Below are 24,467 nucleotides of genomic sequence, written 5' to 3' on the forward strand. Positions count from 1 at the left end.
GAGGTCTTGGTGAGCACTTGGAGGCCTCAAACAAGTCTCACTTTTATAACTCTACTTGGGACTTCCATGTTTATAGGCGATGGAGCTATGGTTCTTGGTTTTATTTGTCAAGTAATCTTCAATTATCTCTCTTTTCCTTCGATATTCCTTTCAATAAGGTAGATTTATTAAAGTTAATATTCCATTAGCTCGCTCTATTTCTGTATTGCTTGAAATTCATTTTATACGTGGTATTTTTGGTAAATATCTTTCATGAATGTTGTTTAGGACACTTTTCAATGTAAATTGTTGATTTCTACATCATTTTGGTTTGCTATTTTGTTTCTTCAATTTCTTGAGATATTTTGTGAATTCTTCTTCTCTAATCGGTTCATCGAATTTTCTTTTAACGCTCTCATTGCTCTATAGTTATTTGTGTTTCTAACTATTCTTTCTTTGGGAATGTAGATCTAGCAACATTAAAAGTAATTGTCATGTTGAATGGTGAAGATCGATTGATCCTTTCATAAAGAAATATTGATTCATAATCCTTCTTTTGAACTTTTCAATTTCTTGGATTTTTTCTCAAGAACGTAGTTATTATAGTCCCTATTTAGTAACTTAAATAAAAGTAAGATTTATCAATATGTATTATAATATGATCATCCGATTGTATTTGATTACGAATCTTAAAGATTTGATTGAGGATATGATTGATTTACTTTGTAATTATATCTTTAGAAAGTAGGCTATAAAGATTTAGGGATTTAGGTTGAAAAGAGGGAGGGAAGAGAAGAACTAGTATTGGGAGAAATCCTTTAGGGGTTTTGTCCCTTTCCAAGAGGCTGGCTCCTCGAAGTGTCCATGTCAGTAAAATATATTTGTAATGTAGTATATTTTATTCATTCATTTTTAGGTTTGTAATAAAATCTTCCAATTTATTGATGGCTCTGATTCTTTTTTGTTGTTAACTTTTTTGCCTTCTTTTCTTGACAACTGATATTAGGAAAAAAATATAATAAAACAAGCAGATAATCATTTCAATACAACAACTCCAAAAGTATCCTTTTTAGAGACAAAAAATGACACCATTAAAGAAAATTAATTACAATATTAACTTCATCATTATCATGATTAAAACCTTATCCTTCAAATTAATTGGGGGTTAGTAGTACAATTCTTGTTCCAAAATTCACTTATCCTTAAAGATGAGATTTGAATTTGGTAAGTGTTCAAGCCGTAGTTATGAATCAATACGAATAATAGAACAAAAATATAAAAACCTTGGAAAGTAAGGGTCAATCTGCAGAGATGCTTTCCAATTATCTTTCTAACTTAAAACAGATTAAAGACTATGAGTAACCAATTAAAAACTAATTTATGAATATTTAATTAAACTAAGGAAATATAGAAATTATAAAAAAAAAAGTTAGATCAGTCAAATCCACCCTAGAAAATATAATAAATAAAATAAGTTCGAATCATTTTTATCTCTATCTACTCAAACAAAGCTAATGCCCATAGATCGGAAAGTGAATCTGGTTTAGCACACACAATAATTAAAATTTATGATTTCCTTTTCAAATAAACAAATATAAACATCTAAAATCCGTTATCGGAACTAAGCATGATTTAAATTGACCTTATCTAAGATTAAACCATCAAAACTCTCAATAATTTAAAATAAATATTCAGTACTTATAAACAAAAAGTAAATCAATTAAAAATATTAAAGCATGATAGATTCAGAACAAGTTCATTTATTATATTTTTCTTTGGCTTCATTGATCTCTGTAATAGAGGTTTAGCCAATAAACATTGCAAAATCAATATAAAAAAAAATTAAATAAAAAGGGAGAAATGAGAAAAAAAGAATTTATCTTTATTGATCTTGGAACCGAATTTGACAGAGTCTTCTTACAAAATCAAACTTAAGAAAATAATAGAAAAATAAAAACTTATTCTAAATTATTTAGAGATTTTTCTATCTTTCTCTACATCTTCCCTCTCCTCTCTTGAGCTCTAGTCTGATTCCCTATTTATAGAAAAACCAAACTAGGGTTTTTTAAGGTTTTGGATAACTTTTTTTTGAATTCGCATGATTTTGTAACTTGATTTCAATCAAAACTCTTTTTCGCAACCAACATATTGTACAAATCTCAAGGAGAGTCATGCACTATTCACGCGTTGCCTACCCAACCTGGGCGTTGCGATTCATGAGGGCTCATTTGGTCTAGGTCTTAGTTAGTTGACTTTGTTCGGATCCTAGATATCTTTGGATGCTTCGAATTCTGCTGATTTTTTTTCGAAACTTTGCAATTTTTCCTGTTACATGAAAATAACTGTAATTACGTGCAAAATACATCATTTATTCGAAATCAATAATAATTATGGGATAACAATGAATTATATCTAATTAAGGGGTTTAGTGTATAATTTACTCGTAAAGTCTATGTAATTAAGGCTCTAGAAATCACTTTCTAGACCCTAATCAGTAAGTTAAACATATTTGTAATTGTTCTAACATCCTAAATATTACCACACAAACACACATACATATGTGAGGATGATTTCTATGGTGAGGACTGAGGAGATCATTCTCCTAAGAATTCAGCCCATTCAAACTTCTAACCTCATCAAAAGTGGTTTCAAAGTAACAATCTACAATTATTCAACTTGTACACCACTTTTGATTGGTTTAAAATTTCAAAATGGGCTGATTTTTTTGTGAGGATGATCTCCTCACCAGAAAGATCATCCTCACAAAAAATACACTCATTCTAAAACTTCTAACGCATATAGGACAAAATATTGGCTCCTAATGTTGGTAGCTGAATAGGACTATATATACTAGTGTTACATTTATCACTTTACTTGGGATTTCCATGTACATAGGGGATGGAGCCATGGTTCTAGGTTTCATAGTTCATCAGGTAATCTTCAGTTATCTTTCTTGTCCTTCGATATTCCTTTCAATATGGTAGGTTTGTTATAGTTAATATTCTTCTGGCTTACTCTTGTCATGTATCACTTGAAATTCATTTTGGTAGATATCTTTGATATATCCTGATAGATAAAGGTATCCTTTCTATGTGAATTCTAGTTTTCTACTCATTTGTTCCACTTTTTTTGTTTCTTCGATTTGTTGAGATGTTTTAAGAAATCTGCTTCTCTAATGGGTTCATCAAATTTCGTTTAATGCGTCCAATGCTTGATAGTTATTTATGTTTTCCAACTATTATTTCTTTGGAACATGAAACACTCATTCATGTTCTTTTCGAAAGGAAATATCGATTCATTGAAAACCCATCTCATGAATTTTTCAAATTCTCAGATTCTTTCTCAAGAACCTATTATAGTCCCTATTTAGTAACTTAAATACAATTAGGAGTTATTATAAGATTAATCAATAAATTATAATATGATCAATCAGCTTTATTTAATTTCAATTCTTAAATATTTGATTAAGATTGATTTACTTTGTTATCATATCTTTAGGAAGTAGGCTATAAGGGTTTAGGGATTTACATTGAAAAGAGGGAAGAGATAACTACTATTTGGGAGAAATTCTGTAAGAGTTTTTGCCCCCTCCAAAAGGCCAGATGTATGAAGGTCGGCTCCTTGAAGTTTCTATATCAATACGATATATTTGTAATTTAATACATTCTATAAGTTTATTTTTTAGGTTCATAATAAAATCATCCAATTCCTGAAGGGTTTTGTTTTTTTGTATTGTTTTGTCTTTGTTGGCTTCTTTTTAAGTCAACCAATAATGGAAAAAAAAAAAAAAAAAACAGATAATATCCTTTCATGGTTAAAGCCTTATACTATAATTGGGGGAGGTTAGTTGTATAATTTTTGTTTATAGATGTATTTTTAATTTAGTTAATTTATGCATATTTGTACTTGTTGGTAATACCTAAATTACCCCCCCCCCCCCCCCCGGCCGCAACCCAATACACACGTACACACATTACTTTTATAGAATTCCTTGAGATAAATTTCTTTAATAGATTGACACACAAAAGAAACAATACTGTTTACACTAACCTAGAGTGAGAGTGAACTATGCATTCTCCACTAAAGTTGAAACATGGTTTTGCAAATGACAAGTTTCTAAGGATAAATCTTATTGAACTTGGTTGTTAATTTCTACTTGATATATTGCCAAGTATATAAATTTTATTTTCATTCTATTAAATTATGTGACATGATTTATTTTCGCTTATTTCATGTTGGCTTTTGATCTGTAGGAACATTTTACTATAATGATCTACTCCCTCAACATATTTTTGGAAATGCTTCGAAATGAGGTGAAATTATACTTTTTTCTTTAACTTTGAACTTATTTTATTTTTGCTCACTACAAGAAAATTGCAAAAGAAGAACAGACGTTTAAAATGGCATTAAGCAGTTTTTATTTTAGAATGGTATTAAACCGTTTTACACTTTAAAACCGTTTTATTCAAATTTTAAAAGTCGCAATATCCGTCTCATTATATTGGAACGAATTTGTTCAAGCCCTTCTCTCTCTCCCTCCCTCCCCCCCCCCCCCCTCTCTCTCTCTCTCTCTCTCTCTCTCTCTCTCTCTCAGTCGGTCCTTCGATCGAACTCTCGATCTCATCTCTCTCGATCGAACTCAGTCGCTCTCTCGATCGAACTCTAGATTGAGCCGTTATCGTGTAAGAGTCTCTCTCGATTGATCAGTCAATCGATTTCTGTAAATTTCATGCGAACGGTTTTCTCATTTTAGTTCGTCTATTTATTTCCGTTAAAAATAACTTATTGTGATCCGCTTCTTTGACTTAAGGTTTCTCCTGTTTGAAGTTTTGTTGATTATCCTCTAATGGCGAACTCTCATAGATCCAATGTTCCGTATGGCGCTACTCCATACAGATCTAGGTTTTCTAATTATCCTTTTTTTAGAGAAAAAAAGAAAAAGAATTATCAAATCGGATTCATTATATTCCAAATTTTTTTCCCTAAATATCATTTCTTTTTTTTTTTTCTTCAGAGAAGGCCTTAGCACGAGAGCAGTATCTAATTCCAATGAAATCCAGTTGCGGATCGATCCTATGCACGTAGATTTAGACGAAGAGATCACGAGTCTTCATAGAAAGATTAGCCTACTAAAAAACGTAAGCTTTTAATTAGGGTGATATTTTTGTGTAAATTTTAATTGGATAACATGAAAAGAGAAAGTAAGTGTTCTTTCTAATCCCCAATTTCAAGTTTGAAACACTATAAATGTCCTCAATGGGCTATAGAAACAAGAAAGGCATGAACACCCCTGATATAAACCATATGTTGTTCCATCCAAAAAATTAGCAGTAGTGAAGACTCGTCTTGCCGATTTTGGGTTGGCTAATCAAACCTTGTTCCTCCATTCAATTTTTGCTTGAGTTCTACCTTCTATTATTGAAAGTGTGTCCATTCAATTTTTGCTAGTGAAAAAACTACACACATCTTAAATTGCAGTCGGACCTTTGCCTAACTAGGACCCTTTATATGTCAAATAAAAAAACATTCTATATTTTTGTGAGATTTTCATAAAGTAATAGAATTTAGTTTCGTGGAGTTTTCTATGCTAATTATAACAATGTTTTGTAAAATAGAAAACTTGATGCAAAGTAGAAGTCTTGCTAAGTCTTGGCTATGGCGATGCCAACATTAGTCTTTTGGTTGCTGATCTTAGTTGCTTAGTGATGTAGGACATCTACAATCCTAGTTAGAGTTTTACTAGGATTTCTATTTCTATTTTTATTTCTAGTAGGATTTCTATTTCATAGTTAAGTTAGGAGTTGAATTCTTTTTTAGTTTCTAATTTATTTTAAATTCATTTTTATTATTTAGATCATAATTAGAAGGGCATAGAAGTCTTCAATTTGAGTTATAATAGGATTAGAAAGTTAGTATTATATTTTTGATAGGTTAGGAATATTAATTTTTAGTATTTTAGTAGGATTACAAGTTATTATGATGGAGATATCTATATAAAGAGCTCCAAATCCGAAAATTCAAACAATCAATCAAAAATAAATTTAATTATCTTTTCTCTTTTAAGTATTTTTTTTATCTTTATGCTTTATTTTCTTTCAAAACTAGCAAAGGAAAACTTAGAATTGAGCGGTTTTGAGCCAACCTGAGCGTATCTTAGTTGATGCTTTAAAAGGTGGTGATGGTATGCACACCTTAGGGTGAGGCAAACCCAAGATGCCCTGGAGCTAAGGTGAAAGGCATACAAACATCCTTGGTGAACTCCCTAGATCGAAAGGCATATGGTTCTCATGCATAAACATTAGATCTTAAAATAGAAAAGAAAATACAAAGTAAATAGATACATATTTGTTATTAATTCTTTTATTTTCTTCCAAGTAAGCAAAGTGTATATTGAACGAAATATAAAGGGAAAATCACTTATTTTACAAGTCTTATAATAGGTAAAGACAAAAGATCTCCTTTGAAAGACATTTTTTCAGAATAAGGTAGATCCTCAAAGTTCGAGAAGCGAGAAGATGTTTTAGAGTTGACTCCATGATTCACTTAAGCATCAGCAACCGAATTGGCTTGTCTCCATACGTGCTGAATAATCTGTTGGCAATTAGCGAGCAACTCTCTTATTTGACACATCCAAGAATCAAGCCGCCAAGTGGTATTACCATTCGTTATTTGTTCTTTCTTAATTATATTAAACAAAAAAGAAGAAAAGAAGAAAAAAGCTAACTATTGTTGGGCGACCAGCTGTGACAGTCAACCCTAGCTATCAAAAGGTACCTCTCCAGCGACATGTACTGCTGTTGTTTCTGTCTGGTTCACTAGGTGATTCCTCAATAATTGAGAAAAATGCAAACTAGCTACTTATGAGCAACATGAAAATACCTGTCTGGTTCACTAAGTGGGCCAGATTCCCCAATAAGATCTTAGTAGCAATCTCGCATAGTGGTCACTAACTTGATGTTGCCCTACCCCTTCATATACCACATCTTGGTGTACGCTGATGCTTATTTTCACCGAGTGCCCAGCTACATAGGGGTTTACTTTGACATCTGCATTCACTAGTAAAGCTCCTACATGGAAATGCAAGAAAAAACAGACTTTTCTATTGAGCACAGAGGCTATCATATGATATTGCATTTAGATCAAGTGATTCTGGTTGGTGCTTATTGAATTTGGTGTTACAATTTTCAAATTCATGCAGATAATACCAAAATTGTGGCCAACCTTTTGTTTCCTGGGCTGACTAGCCCGTAAAGGTGGCCAAGGTGCATTGCCAATTGTTTATTGAAAGGCTCAAACTTCAGTGCAGCATGCCTTTATGTGGTGATTATTTGAATTGGGCACTGTTCTATATTGTTAAACTGAAGCTCACTGGCGTTTCTACGTCACTGTTAAGGATGATATATGTTAAAAAAATTGTATTAATGTATTTTTCTTTTGAAAGTAAAATTAGATTACTTTTTCTCCTCTCTTTTCCTTAAATCTATTTTTTTCCCTTTATTTCTTCATTTCCAGAATGCCCAAAGTGATCATATTTTTAGCCTTTGCATTACAAAAGATTGTGTTTGGTGCATTGTTATGAATTTCTAATATTATTTGGATTCTTCTCCATCATCAAAAAACTGTTTGAAGGATAGAGGTACATGAATTTCTTGATTTTATTTGCAAATTTTTTTCTGCTGTAGTGTGTGCTTTCCCATTGCATGAAATTAAAATATGGGAAGAAAAGGAATACCTACATAAGCTTTACATTTTTTATGTTTCGCATCTGCACCTTACAAGAATCCATAAACTTTTATACTATCTAACATATTATATTTTGTTGTGGTTCCAGGCTGATGGAGACTAACTCAAAAGACAGTTGTATAGTACCCTATGTCTAGTTTTCACTTTGAGTTAGTCCCAAATGGTAAGTATATAAATGGAAACTACCATCATATAAGAAAAATATCTGGATATGGGAGCACATGCAGGGGAGCAAGACCAACCATTCAGTGTATCTTCACTAGAGATTCACACAGATCAAAAAAATCTATCTGATCAGATATTGGGAATGCCTAATCTATCACTTGATGATGATGATGATGATGTTATTATTATTAAGTCTACTGTTTAGCCTTAAATATATCATATATTTCGTTGCCATTGTAAAATTGTCATACATAGCCTTATGTCCATTTCTGCAGAATGATATTACTAATGTTTTAGATCTTACATTTAGCATGGATGCTGATGAGGAGAAACTGATTTTGTATGAGAGGGCAGAGGTAAATAATTGCCATTAATCCCCCTTAAATTTTTTTTTACTGTGATCAAAATTACTTGTAGTCAAACTTCTTTCCACTAATTTAATGCAGGTCACTGATTATGAGTTGACTTCTGGTGGCTAAAATATTCGTGCTACCGAGGAGAATAAGCATGAATATGTTGATCTTGTTGCCAAGCATTGGTTGACTACTGCTATTTGTCCCCAAATAAATGCATTTTTGGAAGGTTTCAACGAGTTGATTTCTCGGGATTTGATATCTATTTTCAACGATAAGGAGTTGGAATTGTTGATTAGCGGGCCTCCAGATATCAATTGTGAGTTCCTTTAATCAATTCGACCAATTTAAGTATGGCACACCATAGTTTTGGGCTTTTATCAACTGTTGAAGCACTTAAAAATTTGGACCCATCATTCTTTTAACTATTTGTATTTTAATTTTCAGTGGACGATATGAGAGCAAATACAAAGTATTCTGGATATAGTACCAATGCTCCTGTTATCCAATGGTTTTGGGAGATTAATGAGTGTCTCGAAACACTGAATTATATGCACGTTTCCCGGACATTTATCTTGATTTTTGTCCCTATTTCTCCGTATTAGGGTAATAATCATGATAAGCCTCGAAACATCATGTTGCATGTTAATTAGGCTTAATTATACATAAATAAATTCATTTACTAGATAAATCTAATTGCGTGTGTTTCTTGTGCAGAAAATCAACATTTTGGAATCAAAGTCTCAAAGCAAAAGCATTTTGGCCCACTTTGGAATGTCCTAATCCTAAACTCATGTTTTCCTCTTTTGTCATTTTGTGCAAAGAAAAGTGGAAGTCACTTTTGGACTCTAGTACACACATTCTTCTCTATAAATAAAGCTTCAATCTCTAGAGAAACCCTCTCTCTTAGTTCTCTCATCCAAGACTCATTAATCTAAGGCTCTTAACATCTTCTCTTATATTTTTGTATTTTTATCTTCTAGTTATTTTCTTTTTGACTAAATAGTCTTGTAAGAAGTAGAAGAAGACAAATTTGTAAGTTTCTCTATGAAATGAAGAAAAGTTCTTTCATCTCTTATTTTCCCTCTCTTGCGATGTCATTAGGCTAAGCTCCCCTCCATTGGAGAGTGGAAAAGCCTAGAGCAAGTTCTTGTGTTGTTTCTAGTTTCATGTCTTTCATTTATCTAAAATGCTCATGAGTTCTCTTTATGATTTTTTGCACTTTTTATTCTTAATATATATACTTTATGCTTAGATTACATCAAGATAAAGTATGCTTAAAATATATAGTTGGTAGTAAGAAGTTTAAGGAATTATATTTTGTTTATATTCCTTCATTTGATTTCATGTGTTAAATTTTTCGATCTAAAGAGCTAACACCAAACCCTTACGATTAAGTTATAAAAAAACTAGAAACTAGGAGTTTTTCATTGACATGTTCTAGGTAGATCCAACCCCAATGGTGCTTTAATTTCATAAGTTTACTTGCTTTTAACTTCATTTACTTTGATTTATTTTTCCGCAACTTTAAATTTTCTTGATAAGTTCAAAAATCCATGAGAAGAAAAAAAAAACAGTTTTTATTCTCATTTGGTTGAGACGAATTTTATCCTCTTAACTTAACTCTACTCTCCCTTTCTCTTGGGTTCGATACCCTACTTACCCCACAAGTAAGGTAAAAGTAAGATTAATATTAATTCTGGTGGGAAGAACAATGATAGTACCACAAGAATTTTGGCGCTGTTGCCGGGAAAAGGTAAAGGTAGTGGTGAGTTTTGATTTAAAATTCATTTCTTTCATTTTTTTTCCTTTGGTTTCTTGTTGTAAGTTCAAGTGTTCTTGAGGGTTCAAGAGAAAAGAAGGAATAAGAAAAAAAAAAGAGTCATTCTCGTTTTTATTTCACCCTAAACAACAGAACTTAAACTGACTGTAACTTTCTGCTCCGATCTTCGATTAACTATTATAGTATATCAATTTGGGGTAGAACGAAGTTTTATATCGAATGTAATAAAGTGAGCAAGAGTTTGATAAGTTAGAATCTATTTTTGAGTCCATTTACTATCATTTCTGCTAACATTTTTGTTCTGCCCCTTGTAAGTGTATATTTTTTTTCTTTCTTTTTTTCAATTTCCTTTAATCTTTAGTTAGGTTTATTTTTCCATTTTAGAAACTCTTGTATAGGATTCCTTGTATTTTTTTTAATTATCTAAGAAGGCTTGGATTGTAATAGACTAAGGAAAGACGACAAGTGGACAATATCGTCATGGTTCCTTAGGTTCGTACACCAAAATTGGAATCGATGGCCTAAATCGACTCAAATCGTCTTCACCTGTCTAGCACGGGAGGAAATCCCAAAACACCTACGCCTCTCTATGCTAGTAGGTAACTCCTTGTCTTTGTGAGTTATTTTTGCAATTTGCACACACTTGGAATAGTTAATTAAGTAGTAAAGAGCACTCCTCTCTTAGAGATGACATGATAAGGATTGGAAGCCATTACCAATTCCTTTCTCTAAGTAGGATAATCAACTCACTAATCATCTAATCAGATTAATTAAAATTGGTTAGACTTGACTTTAGGCTCCATCGAGCTCAATAGGCAAAGCTAATCTAAGTTAAACCAATTGCACTTCTTAGTCGAAAATAGTGCCTAAGCGCAATCTTGCCCCGCTGTACCTCCTGTACTAGGGGGATAGACGACGTCTATTCTAGATGAGAGGTGATTTAAGAGTGCCTTTGTTAAATATCGTGCACCACCTCTTAACTGGGGATTAAACTGGCTGTTTACGATTTTAAATATTTGGAATTGAGGCTAAGATTACCACTTTGAAATAGTTGGGAGCTGTTTAGTCGTAAGAACCCAATATCACATGTGAATTCTTCCTCTCTTATGTGCAAATCAATAGTGTATAGATATATAACCTCGAGCAAATTTTGCATCGTCATGGAGTTTATGAGAGAATCGTGGATCCCGTGCATTCTATGTGATAACTACGGTCATTCTCCCGAGCGTTGGCCAAGTCTATCCATGCTTCGTGCTACACAGGCCAATATACATCATTCTCAAAATTCTTATTGGATTCCTACACCTAGTTCGTTCGACCAACCATACTACATAAATAATTGATTTTCTTCGAATACCATACCTAATCAGAACGAGTTCACTCAAGGTAGTCATTTTGGTAACCATGAGGATTTTTATATGCATAATACCTCGATGGTGAATCTAATCATAATTCCCCAACAATCCTATGATTCTCAACATTTCTTTGAATATAGAGCTGTAGAGCCATAGTCAATATTCAATGACTCATTTTTTTCCTCTCCTCTAACTTCATCATTAGAGTCCTTGATGACTGAGTTGTTAAATCAACAACAACAGTTCATCCAACAACAACAACTCCATCAACAACAAGACATAGGTCAAGCTTTAGCCAGTATAGGAATACAATTGAGTCACCTAGCGTTATCTCTAGAAGAAGGAAATTTTGATAAATTCAAAAATGATGATATCTCCATCTTAGGAAATCCACCATTCTTTTAAAATAACCTTAGTGACTAGTTCTACTCTTTTGAAGATTTCGATGATTGTCCATCAGTAATTGATAATCCCGTCTCAATTGAAGTTCAAATTCAAACCAATGAGGTTACAATTCCAATCGAAACAATAATGTAAATCCAACTAGGTCAGCTTATTCTACCCTTAGAAGAAAGAGATAATGCTCAATTTTCAAATGAGATAACCCCCGAGAGCCAACCAATGTTTCAAATTCCCAATGAGCTAAGCAATTGTATAAATTTGGCTAAGGAAACTTATCCACCATCATAGGAATTTGTTATTCAGAAAGAACCAAGGATGAACTCTAATTTGTTAGTCACACCAATTCCAACCATTACTAATCTTACCTTATACCCCATCCAGTCTATCCTTTCACAAGATTGTAAAGACTCTTCTTGTCTCACAACTTCCATTCTCTTAAGAAATACGATGGTTGAAAATTATTTCGAAAAGATAATGACACTAAGAACTAAGGATAAATGAGGGATGTTGATCATTTTAAAAAATCATTTTCATGTCCCAACGATGATCAAAATCTATTTGCTATCATTTGGGGTGGGAAGTCAATTGCCGTGTTTGTCAAATTAGATATTAGGAAAATTCCTAAAAATAAGACGTTTTGATAGGTCCAACTGAAGACGTTAAACTTAGCACTGGTTGGGAGGCAACCCATGTACTTTTGTTTTAATAAGTAGTGTAGTTAGGAAACAAACTTTTTCAAAAATAAAAATATAAAAGTAAAAATAAAAACTCTAAGCCTAATCCCTTTCTTTTTCTCTTTCTCTTCCAGACAACTCTTAACCAAACCAATCAATCAGTGCTACTAAGACTGTAGACTGATTAACAATTGTTGATTAAGTAAAAGAGATAAATGTTGACTTATATTGAGGAGAATAAGGTACAAGTTACTGAAAGTTTAGATTCAGATTGGGATGAGTTTCATTCTTAGATTAGGATGTTTTTAGGTTGTTTCTTAATTTTTAGGTAGGATTTTATATATGCAAAACTATTTCGAAAATTATAATTGTTATAACTTTGAATCTTTTTAGATTAGTTGTAACAAGATTTTGCACATTAATGCCCAATTCGTTTTAGGTGTGATCTAACATTTTTCTCTCCTTCCTTACTATGTGTATATTGATGACAATATTTCATTTAAGTTTGGGGGTATTAGGTTAGCTCACAATTGCATTACATAGCATTTTAGTTTAGTTTCATGTTTTTTGAAAAAAAAAAAATATTTAACATTTTTGAAATATTTTCTTCAAAATCTTTATATGTACTTTTTACATATGAATTTCAAATATCAAGCTCATGTCCTAACTTTTGATCATAAATTTTTTTTGTTCCTCATTAAGAAAATCATGAAAAAATTACTTTGAAAATTTCACTTTTGATTGAGTATATGAAAAAATAAGATTTTATGGAACAAGAGTTGACCTTCTTCTTTGTCTAGAGTGTTAGGGGAAACCTAGTCTAATGAACTATGACTTCCCTGTCATTTGGTTGTCTGGTTGAAAGAAAAACAAAACTGGGGTTAATATGACTTGGACAACAACCATAAGATTAGACTGGGTACCTTAAAAAGGGCTACCTATTTTTTGTAGAAAGAACACCAGAAAATGGTGAAATAAGAAAAAGTTGAGAAAATAATAAGCAAAAAGATGTGAAAAAGACCAAAGTAAAGTAAAAAGGTTATAATAGAAAAAGTACAAAAATGAAAAGAGTCCAATGAGACCAATTAGTTTAGTAGGGTGAAAGCCGTCAATGGTAAAAACGTGAGTAAACTGGAATATCATAGATAAAACCCCTTAGAGGTATTAAAGTAAACATCCATACGTCTCACAATTTAGACATGATGCCTAGTTTCGAGTTAGAACTTAGGTAGAACCGACTATTCTTAGCAATTAGGAGGTGAAATCTTATTCCAAAAAAATGTTGTTTTAAAAAGAAAAAAAATCAAAAAATCACACAAGCACTCAAGTTATCTTTGAAATTTTCTAAAATGAGGAATAAAAACTTAGAACTTTATTCAAACGTAAATGACCTTTGACAAATTTGTGAAATATCATTATGTCCACCTTACATACTTTGATTTTTATTTTGGTATTTCTGTAAAGTGTTGAAATTTTGTGGGTATATTCTCTACAAACCCTCATGAGTCAAACTCGTCTACTATGGATAACCTAATGGTTCAAGGGCTTGTTACATTAGTTAAATGCAGTCGAGGTGCATATGAAAGTGACAGTTTTATTTTCTAGGGATTAGAAAAAGGTAAGTTTGGAATATGATGAGTGTCTCAAAATACTAAATTATAAACACGTTTCCTAGACATTTATCTTAATTTTTGTCCCTATTTCTCCGTATTAAGGTAATAATCATAATAAGCTTTGAAACATCATGTTGCATATTAATTCGGCTTAATTATATATAAATAAATTCATTTACTAGATATATCTAATTATGTGTGTTTCTTGTGTAGAAAATCAACATTTTGGAATCAAAATCTCAAGGCAAAAGCATTTGAGTCCACTTTGGAATGCCCTAATCCTTAACTCATGTTCTCTCCTCTTTTGTCTTTTTGAGCAAAGAAAAGTAGAGGCTACTTTTGGACTCTTCTACACATATTTTTCTCTATAAATAGAACTTCAATCTCTAGAGAAACCCTCACTCTTCGTTCTCTCATTTAAGACTCATTTAATCTAAGGCTCTTAGTCTCTTCTCTTATATTTTTGTATTTTTATCTTCTAGTTATTCTTTTTGGCTAAATAGTCTTGTAAGAAGTAAAAGAAGAAGAATTTGTAATTTTCTTTATGAAATGAAGGAAAGTTATTCCAACTCTTATCTTCCCTCTCTTGCGATGGCATTAGGCTAAGCTCCCATCCATTGGAGAGTGGAAAAGCCTATAGCAACTTCTTGTGTTGTTTCTAGTTTCATGTTTTTCTTTTATCTGAAATGCTTATGACTTCTCTTTAAGATTTTTTGCACTTTTTATTCTTAATATAGATACTTTATGCTTAGATTAGATCAAGATAAAGTATGTTTAAAATAGATAGTTGGTAGTAGGAAGTTCAAGGAATTCTACTTTGTTTATATTCCTTCATTTGATTTCATTTGCTAAATTTTCCAATCTAAGGAGCTAACACCAAGCCCTTACGATTAAGTTATAAGAAGACTAGAAACTAGAAGTTGCTTATTAAATGTTTTAGGTAGATCCACCTCCAATGGTGCTTTAATTTCATAAGTTTACTTGCTTTTAACTTCATTTACTTTGGTTTATTTTTCAGCAACTTTACATTTTTTTAATAAGTTCAAAAATCTATAAAGAAAAAAGTAGTTTTAATTCGATTTGGTATAGACGAATTTTATCCTCTTAGCTTAATTCTACTCCCCCTTTCTCTTGGGTTCGATCCCCTACTTGCCCCATAAGTAATGTAAAAGTAAGATTAATATTAACTCCGGTGGGAAGAACAACGATAGTACCACCAGAAGTGGCTCATGGTTTTAGTAAAGAGTATAAAGCTTGTTTCTCACCACTAAAAATAAGAAATTTAATGGAAAAATTGAATTGCTTTTACAAATTGAAAATTTTACTTGTGGTAATAATCGAGTGAGTAGTGACACAAAGAAGTGCGTGACACTTACTAATTACTGTATCAAATAGTTGTTGTTTATTATGTAAAATCTACCCCCTAGTAGTCAAAAAGAAGATACGTGTGGCACAAATTGAAAGGGATTGGTACACTTACACTATTGTCTCGTGTATCGTAAAAGTTGGACTCACTTACTCAAGTCTCATCATTTCCTCCTATTTATTCAACTTCTCAATTCTCTCCACCTCCCCTTCCTCAGTTCACTAAACCTCCTTCAAAACCTCTATAACTTTAGCTGAACTTTTGGTCTTCTTTTTATTCTCTTAATCACTTAATAATCCTCTAAAGATGGTGAAGCTTTTGCTTGTTATCTGTGTTCTCTCTGTGTGGGCAGTTGCAGAGATAAGTTGTGCCACACCTCACAATGCACCAACACCCTCTGTTGACTGTTCTACACTTATCTTAATATGGCTGATTGTTTGACATTTGTGAGCGATGGGAGTAAAGTTCCAAAGCCGAAGGTGGGTGTTGTAATGGGTTGAAGATGGTATTAAAGGCTGATGCTGAGTGTCCATGTGAAGCATTCAAAAGTAATGCATAGATGGGTGTTGTGTTGAATGTAACAAAGGCCATGACTCTTCCTTTTGCATGTGGGGTCAATGCTCCATCCATGAGCACCTGTGGACATGAGTGTTTTTTTTTCTTTTGGGTTTCTCTAGTTTGATCTGTGGGTTTTTCTTAGTTTTGATGATTATTGTTGGATTCTTTGGGTTTGGAGGATTTTGATTAATAATGTTTTTTTTTTTCTCTTGTAGTCTCTGGTGTTCTTGGTGCTTCTCCAAGTATGTTTTTGGTCATGTTCTAGATTAATCTTGTTTTGTTTTATTTGTGCTTATGGAATTCAACTAGGTTTGATCTTTCTCTTTGTATAATGGGTTTGAGGTGGTTGTTGGTAGAAAAGTGAAAATTGATTCCATATATTTTATAATGGGATAGATTGTACCTGATACTATTTTGAAGGTGTAGAAGCTCATCGTGAGAGTATACAATGTGGTGACAGGAAAGGATTCTTTTATTGGCAGTTGCGGGCATTGTAGGGATCTTAAAGAAGATAGGGAGAGATGAGAGTGATAGCATTGCTTTCTTGTAGGCACTTGTGGTTGTGTAATGATTGGAAAGGGTTTATCGATGCATAGTAATTTTGGATTTGTAAATTATGACTCATTGTAACTCTTTTTGTGTATAAATTAATGTGATGGAGAACCTCGATGTTCTCCATTTGATCTATTTTGACCTTGGGTAATCGGTGCGTAGAAAAAAAAATTAAATTTTTTTTTTTTTAAAAGTTTAGATATCAGTTTATGACAATTTTAGATATCTATTTGTAACCGATGTCTAAAGCCTCAAACTTAGGACATCAGTCTATAAAATCCGATGTCAAAGATATAAATGCAGATTTGGAACTGTTTTTAGCCGTTCCAAAGTTTGAGTTAAAAACCATTCCAAATTCTGAGTTCTGGAACAATTTTTAACCGTTCCAATTCCTAAGATCTAAAACAGTTTCCAACCATTTAAATTCATTAATGACGCCTCGATTAAAGACGGTTAGCAAACCGTTCCTAATTTCCATATAACCGTTCCTAGTTTCCATATTTGTTGTCGTGGCTGGTTATTATTTGTTACCTATACATTTTATTTTTGTATATCAAGAGTTGCTCGGTTTGATAAGAAACAAGAAATATGACAATTTAAATTTTTTATGTTGTGCACAGAAGCTTTTTAAATTCTATGCCATGTTATTTCATCATCATTGTAATAGTTGATGCATATTCAGAATTAAACTCTGATTGAAAGATGGCGCCTAGGCCTGTCTAAAGGGCAAAACAAGTGCTTAGGAATCTAGGCACCTAAGTGGCAACTATCTTAAGTTGAAAATTATAAGTGAAGGCTTTTGTAAATAAAGCCCTTACTATGAGAATTACGCATGACAGTGAATACTTTTAAAAGTCACGCTTCACATCATGATTAAATATGTGTTTCTCATCTCATCTCTGTACCAACTAAGACCAAGCTTTCTTGGATGAGACAAACCGTACAAGACTATATTAAACTTCGTTTGACCATTATATTTCAAAGCAATCAAGGAAAGATTTTATATAGAAAAGGAAAAAATTGGGGTTTAAGGTATGCGAAATGTGTTTAAATGATGACGCAAATTGTCACACCCCAAATTCTTGGGACCCAAGACCTAGGAACCCAAGAGTGAGTAAAAATATGATCTCTTGAAGACTCCAGAGTAAAATTGTCTGATGACTAATGAGTCAACTTGCCTGACTACTCGACGAATAATCGTTTTCCCAATATAGTTAAACATTCCTAATCTAGTGGGTACATTGATGTTTGGTCAATCACGACTATCGGGTTTGTCCCATTTCAAACGATTCAAGCCCAATTCTTGGGGAGAACTAACTTAAAATGTAGTTTAAAATGTTTTTTTGGGTATTTATTTCTCTCTTTAAAAGTAGGTAAACTTCCATTTGAAAGTAGTTTCACGATGTGCAACAAGTTGGAATGAGTCGTGCATAGACGATTACTGTGAGCAACAGAGAAACAGAAACTTAAAATTCATGATGGAATGGAGTAATTGTCATATAATGTTACGAATGCAAGTGAAAAATCAACAATAATTAATTTCAGCATGAGTAAATTTAAAAAAAAAAAAAAAAATCAAGAAAATAGAATATACATGTACCATACCTCAGTTCATGCCAAAATATATCAGTCCGATCATGCAAGAAAGGTCTCAACTGTTCGAAGAATTTATCTTCAACAACAAGGTGCATTGATTCAGACTTGACCTTTTCTTCAAGGCTTAATGTATAGAGTGATGAGGCTAGGTGAACAATAACCGATGGATCCAAGTCCTGAAGGATAGCCTGCAATTCCCTTCAAATCCATGGTTTTATTCACCATTGCATTCTTTCCTTCACAACATCATTCCGTGGTACGTTCTACAAGTAGAATGAAATGAGATATTTATCAAATGATGAAGATAAAAAGTTTGGGGATGCTAGTCATAACTCATAATTAGTTTCTCAAGTGAGATTCAAAGCATAGTTTTTTCCTTAAACCATGTATGTTCAAGGTGAATCATGTTGAAACTCAAGATTAAATAGTAAGAGGTCTATGTGAGAAAAAGTGCAAAGTTTCCATAAACCCAAAACCTCATTTTCTTATGGTGCAATTTCTTTTAATGACTTCAAGGACCTCTTTTTAGGGTGTTATCTTCGGGTGGGAGGTTGCAAGTAAAGATTTTTGGCATTTAAGGTATCCTTGACCTCATTTCTCTCTCTGCTTTGATTTAATGAATCTTATACTGTCAAAAAGAAAAATATAATCTCAAAATTTTTTTGAACCAAAACAGAAGTACAAGCATATATACCATTGAATAAATTGATAAAGACGAAACTTCAGATCCTCCACAACACAGTGTCATTTTATTTGACCAAATCCAAGAATAAATTGCACCTTCTGTGAAATTCTATAAGTGTGAAAAACAAACACAAATAGTTAAGTCAATCTTCTTAACATAACTATAGATGTCTGCATGAGAAAAATGTAGAAGAGCACCATAATTGCAAGCAATGTTGATCAATGTTTAAATATCATATAATAATTAGGACCTAGGAAGAATAGACTAACCATGGAAACTAATGTTCACGCATTTCTCTTTTCAGAAATAAAGTTAATAGAATGACCAATAAAGCATTAAAAGTAACACATAAACTAGGAGATTTCATGGTTTATATTTGCTTCTCGAATTCTACTCAAATAAGTACTTTTAAAACTCTGTCAATAAAGCAGTTGAAATAGTGAAATTTCTTATTTGTGTAATTGTACACACTCAAACCATCTAGAGCAATTATGTTCTTTCTAAGAATTAAAGTGACAATTCCTCATGCATTAGAGATTGCTTATGTAGTTAAGTGAATTGACATACCTGTTGTTGGCAATTCTTGGAAGGAAGAGGAACAGCTTGCAAGTGTCGGCTACATATGCTATAAAAACAAAGAAACTAGTGTAAAAGCAATGAAACCAATCAAGCTATCAGATCAATTGTTAAAATACCTAAGCCAGTATAAAGCAGTTGACCAAAAGGTTTATATTTATGTCTTCATTAAATTTTTATTGTCAGGATTCAATAAAGATCGTTTTGAAATATAGAATGCAGCACCTATGATCTTCACCACATAATCTTTTAGTTATTTCTGCCATAAGCTGTTAGACATGAATACTTCAATGGTAACACTTAATATAATATAAACAGTAAAAACTTGCTTAAATAAAATAAATTCATTAGATCTACAACATTTTTATATTGCTAGTGTTCCACATGTGTATAGATGCCCACCGCCAACCCCAAAACACAAATTGAGGAGAAAAAAATATATAGAAGCATGAAGTAATGGACCAAAAACTTGCTATAATGATATAGTTATAAACAACTAGAATTGCCTATTGTTAAGCTCAGATATACAAGATGACAGAGCTTCTCTTACTTCAACATTGTTAGAGTCCATGCAGAGTGCATCTTCAAGAAGCCTCTTCGCCTGATTGAGCAGCTTCACCTTCTCCTTACTATTGCTTGGCCACAGGCGAGATCGTTGCTGCAATGCCACACCCCATCTGAATAAAGCTACAATCCACACAAATGTTTAAAGAGAATTTTTTATTAATCGTTAATTTAAAAAACACTTATGTAGTTAAGTGAATTGACATGCCTGCTGTGTAGGGAATTCAACACGAAATTCCCAACCTGTGAGAAACAAAAAATAGAGAAAAACACACGTCGAAAAAGAAAGCAATCACACGCACAAAACAATATTTACGTAGTTTGGCAAGTTGCCTACGTCCACGGAGTTGCAAGGAATTCACTATTATCGAGAAGAATTACAAAGTGCAACTCAAGTCCCAAAAACGATAACCAAGACCTTAAAAAATCCTAATCACCAAAAATGGCATCTATATACTGTGCACAGGATTCACAATGGGTTACAAAACGGGCCTAAAATTTTTTCCCAGGGCGTTGCCCTCTGGGCCCCCAAGAGGCTTGTCCATGAGCACTCCGGCTTGGGCCGATATGGAGGCCTAAGCCGGAGCGCTCGTGGACAAGCCTCATAAAATATCAAATCAAAATACCACACAAACATTATTCAGGTCGGGTCGGGTCAGGTCATCAACTGGATCAAACATAACTAGGCTCCATAAAGCCCAACATGCTGTTGACAATTCATGACTCTTTCTCCTAAATGGGTAAAATACAAAAAGTTTTTATTTATATTCCTTCACCATCCTAGACCAAATGAAGCAAACCAACCATGGAAAAATAAACCTACATTGTGGCTTCATCATTAGGATGACTTTTTCTCCCTCTTTTCATCGTTTTTACAGCTTTTGACAGTGCGGGGCAAAAATGTCCTAGATGAAACAAAACACTTTCAATTAGAATTGTTCATACAAACAATTAGAGAACTTGCATTAAGCGAGAGATTAGGTATTAAAAACAAACCATCTCTGACTGTGAACTCCACTCCTTCAGATTTTGAAACCAAGATTCCATTTTCAAGACAAGCTTCATATTTAACTTCATTGACAAAGGAAATAAATGCAAAAGTTCAGTCAATCCAATTCATCTCACTAAATTGTTATTCGGTTAGATATTTAGATTAACTAAATACAACACAAATAATTCAAACAAAAGCATACAGATTCATCCAATACTAGCACATACATTAGACCTGCATAAATATGTGCATGCATCCATGTACATAAAAGTAGAAACAGATGCAAGAGTGTCGATTTACATGAATATAATGATAGTTTTTGAGAAACATCTTCTTTTTTGTATTGTTGAATATCAACCAATATGCAAAGGCCCTAGAAACCAACTTGTCTGTCAAAAAAAGGTTGAACAAAAACACATGCTGGAGAAGATGTGTATAGAGTGACCAAGGAAGCAATTGAAGGTTAGAAAAATCTCTTTGGGATATAAACTTTTGTATCGACATTGATAGCATGGATTTCTCTTTTTTGTTTTTTTTACTAGTGTTAAAACATTTGTTGAAGGAACGTATGATCAGTTGAAGGTTCTTAAAGAGTGAGAGGAGACCAAAATGAGAGCAGAGATGAACACAGTTGAATATATAAAAGACATGCCTTCAGAAATAATTGAATGAAGGAACAAAGATTTGTTCAACATATAGTTCAACCAAAGCTCTGCGAGACACAACATATAGTTTATCTGAAAAATATTTTAAGCCATGGTCAATAAGAACAAATCCTCTTAACAATGTTAAGTCAGTTTCTACTTACCATAATAGAGTCAAATTTTAATAAGCTCATATAATGAACCTTCTTCTAATTCAACAATGTGAATCAATCACAGAGCTTTGAGTTGCATAACTTCAACTATGACCTTTTGGTTGCTTATTATGTCAACATAACTCAAACACAATGGAATAACATATCAACTTGCAATTTTCGTGGTATTTCACTAAGAGAGCTTATATTGTCAATCAAACTTTTTCTTTGTAATACATCATGCAATGAAAATACCAAATAAAGATATAAGCATGCCATGAAAGGGGCTACAAAGCAAATGAAAAAGAGAGTAGATCTACTCTGATGGCAATCCAACATAAGTCAATCTTCAATTTCATCTTTGAGCACTCTCATAAATAGTATTTTTGAGTAGAAACACAAATTGAAGAACTACTTCAGAGGAGAAGAAGAAATGAAAACCGGTGCAGTAAAAAAAATAATTGGATCTAGTGAAATCAGTAAAGAGGTGTATTGCACAAAAATTAATGAAACCATCTTCATCAAGACCTACCTTCATATAATAGGCCAACAATCCAGGTTCTCTCTGACTAGGTTCTACATTTTCTTGAAATGTTCTTCAATCAGAGCTCATCCCAGTATTAAAAATAATCAAATGCATTTCAAAACACAATCCACAGTATTAAAAAATTACCAATGAAGTTCAAAAAAATTATCAAAAATACTCAAACAATCAATATCAAGTTAATAAAATACCTTTATCAGATTCACCATCACCATGAGAAATTTACTACTGCCCCATTTCCTCAAAACTGTAAAGGGTGAGGATGAGTTTTCCTTTTGAGGTCCAATCTATTTTAAAGATTCTAAAGTAGCATGGATAACATAGCTGGGAGGAATTTGGATCATAGAAAGCCAATTTGGAGGTTGATCGAAAAACCCTAGAAAGTTTCACTAAGAACCAAACTAAGATGATCTGAGAATATCCAATGAAGAAAACGACTATCTAACCTCTAATATGTAAATTACAGAAATCTAGGGCTCGAAAGCTCCAAAAATCGGAAGGAAACAAATGAATTTGAAGTCAATTAGTTTCAAAAAATCAAAATTTTCTAAAAATTAGGAAACAAAGCTAATTTAAGTCCATGAAATACTAAAAACTAGGATTCTGAAGATCGACAAATCGAAATGAAACAAAGGAATTTGAAGATTATTAAATCGAGGCACTAAAATGCTCTAAAATTAGGGGAAAGGGGAGATTGAAGTAGAAATTTGATAAAAACTAAAGGTTTCGAAGATCGAAAATTCGGTGAAACACAGAGGAAATCAAAATCAAAATCAAAATCAATTATAGAGAAAAAATTAAGAATGAAATTAAGAGAGTAAGAGAAAAATTCCAACTCCTACTATCACTATTATTAGATCGAAATGAATTGCTCCAAAATCCACTAAAACCAAAATTCTTACTTACTAGTAACAGGAAAACCCTAGATATTTCAACTTATATGTTCCTAATTGCTCCAAAAATTGCAGCTCCTACAACCACCATTACTAGATCGAAATTAAAAGCTTTTTCAGAGTTTCATGGTGGAATCGAAGGGACAAAAGCTCTGAATGAGAGAGAGAGAGAGAGATTACCTAGAAAATCGCTGGAGTTGTTGATTGCAGGCCCTAAGTCGAGGAGAGACAGAAAATGAGAGAGGGGTGACTCTTAAATTCAAAGATCGCACATTTAAGCAAAAATGGACATCGAGAGATGGAGTGTTGGCCTACACGAAGGAAAGATCAAGCTTCTGAGATGATGAAGGAGATGTTGAGAAGCGGAGTAGTTTAAGAAGATGAAGATAGAAAAACTGAGACTCTGAGAGGTCGTGGGTACCAAGCTATTTGTGCAAAACGAATTAGAAAAAACAGCGAGTCAACTCACTAGAACCATTCCACCATCAGTAAGAAACGGTAAAAGGCCGTTTCCAATTTGAATATAGGCATGCAGGAGTTTTTTTCACTATCCAATTGTTTCTGTCTTTTGTTTCCGATGTGAAACCCCATACAGAAAGACAGACCATGATCCTTGACTCATGAGCGGAAGTGGTAAATGAATTTTCATTGCTGATAATGATAACTTAAATCGAAATATTGCAATAAAATTCACTACAATCGGCTATTCATTACATAACAACATCATAAGACAAAGACCAAAATTTTTTTTTTTTTTGTGGGGTCATTATCTTATCCTCTCTTTAGCTTTCCACAAGAGCTATGGACATGAAGAGTCCATGAGCTGTGAAGTCTAGCAAGAAACACTACTAAAAATAGTTCAAATCAGTAATTGACAAACTCTAAAAACACACATTAATGGTATTATTTGTTGCAGTGGTAGGTACTTTATAAATTCATTTATCTTAACAACCTTTAAGAAAACTTGTGCTAGTCAAGGTATTTAACCAATCAAAAGTTTCTTTGACTTGGATCAACCTCTTTGAAGGAAACCTCTGTCTCTCCAGGTATTTAGCCAATTAAAGAATTTTTTTCTGAATTCCCGAGAACTTCTTACCTCCATTCTTTCGACCAGGGAGTAACCATGATCAGGTCAACCTATCTTGGTGAAACTTCTGCCCTTCATGGTATTTTGCTAGTCAGTATGTTGGATTCAGATAAACCTTTTCTTGGTTCTCATTGTCCTCAAGGGATCTCACACTTCTTTATGTTTCATCATGTACGATTTTGTTTAATACAT

At 32.8% G+C, this 24,467-nt stretch overlaps 3 long non-coding RNA genes across 27 annotated transcripts; 2 read left to right on the forward strand and 1 right to left on the reverse strand.

The window, feature by feature from the left end:
• LOC147405988 (uncharacterized) lies at positions 1-8,315 on the forward strand. Its single transcript, XR_015176245.1, has 4 exons — positions 1-111; positions 4,233-4,292; positions 4,994-5,117; positions 7,811-8,315. It is a non-coding gene; the product is annotated as an uncharacterized LOC147405988 (long non-coding RNA).
• On the reverse strand, positions 6,291-23,871 carry LOC147405989 (uncharacterized). 25 transcript variants are annotated; one of them, XR_015176236.1, is made up of 10 exons: positions 23,369-23,840; positions 23,202-23,281; positions 22,487-22,542; positions 22,284-22,347; positions 20,961-21,035; positions 20,788-20,869; positions 19,951-20,087; positions 19,392-19,449; positions 18,149-18,402; positions 6,291-7,046 (listed from the first exon to the last, which is right to left on the reverse strand). It is a non-coding gene; the product is annotated as an uncharacterized LOC147405989 (long non-coding RNA). The 25 variants fall into 25 exon arrangements; XR_015176237.1 differs by having other exon boundaries at positions 23,202-23,266; positions 23,369-23,838; XR_015176235.1 differs by having other exon boundaries at positions 22,487-23,266; positions 23,369-23,871.
• LOC147405990 (uncharacterized) lies at positions 8,364-9,209 on the forward strand. Its single transcript, XR_015176244.1, has 3 exons — positions 8,364-8,559; positions 8,688-8,846; positions 8,958-9,209. It is a non-coding gene; the product is annotated as an uncharacterized LOC147405990 (long non-coding RNA).
• Positions 23,872-24,467: the final 596 nt, after the last annotated feature.

Source organism: Akebia trifoliata, chromosome 3 (genome assembly GCF_017979445.1).
Source record: "Akebia trifoliata isolate Shusen 1 chromosome 3, ASM1797944v1, whole genome shotgun sequence".
Classification (NCBI taxonomy): Eukaryota; Viridiplantae; Streptophyta; class Magnoliopsida; order Ranunculales; family Lardizabalaceae; genus Akebia; species Akebia trifoliata.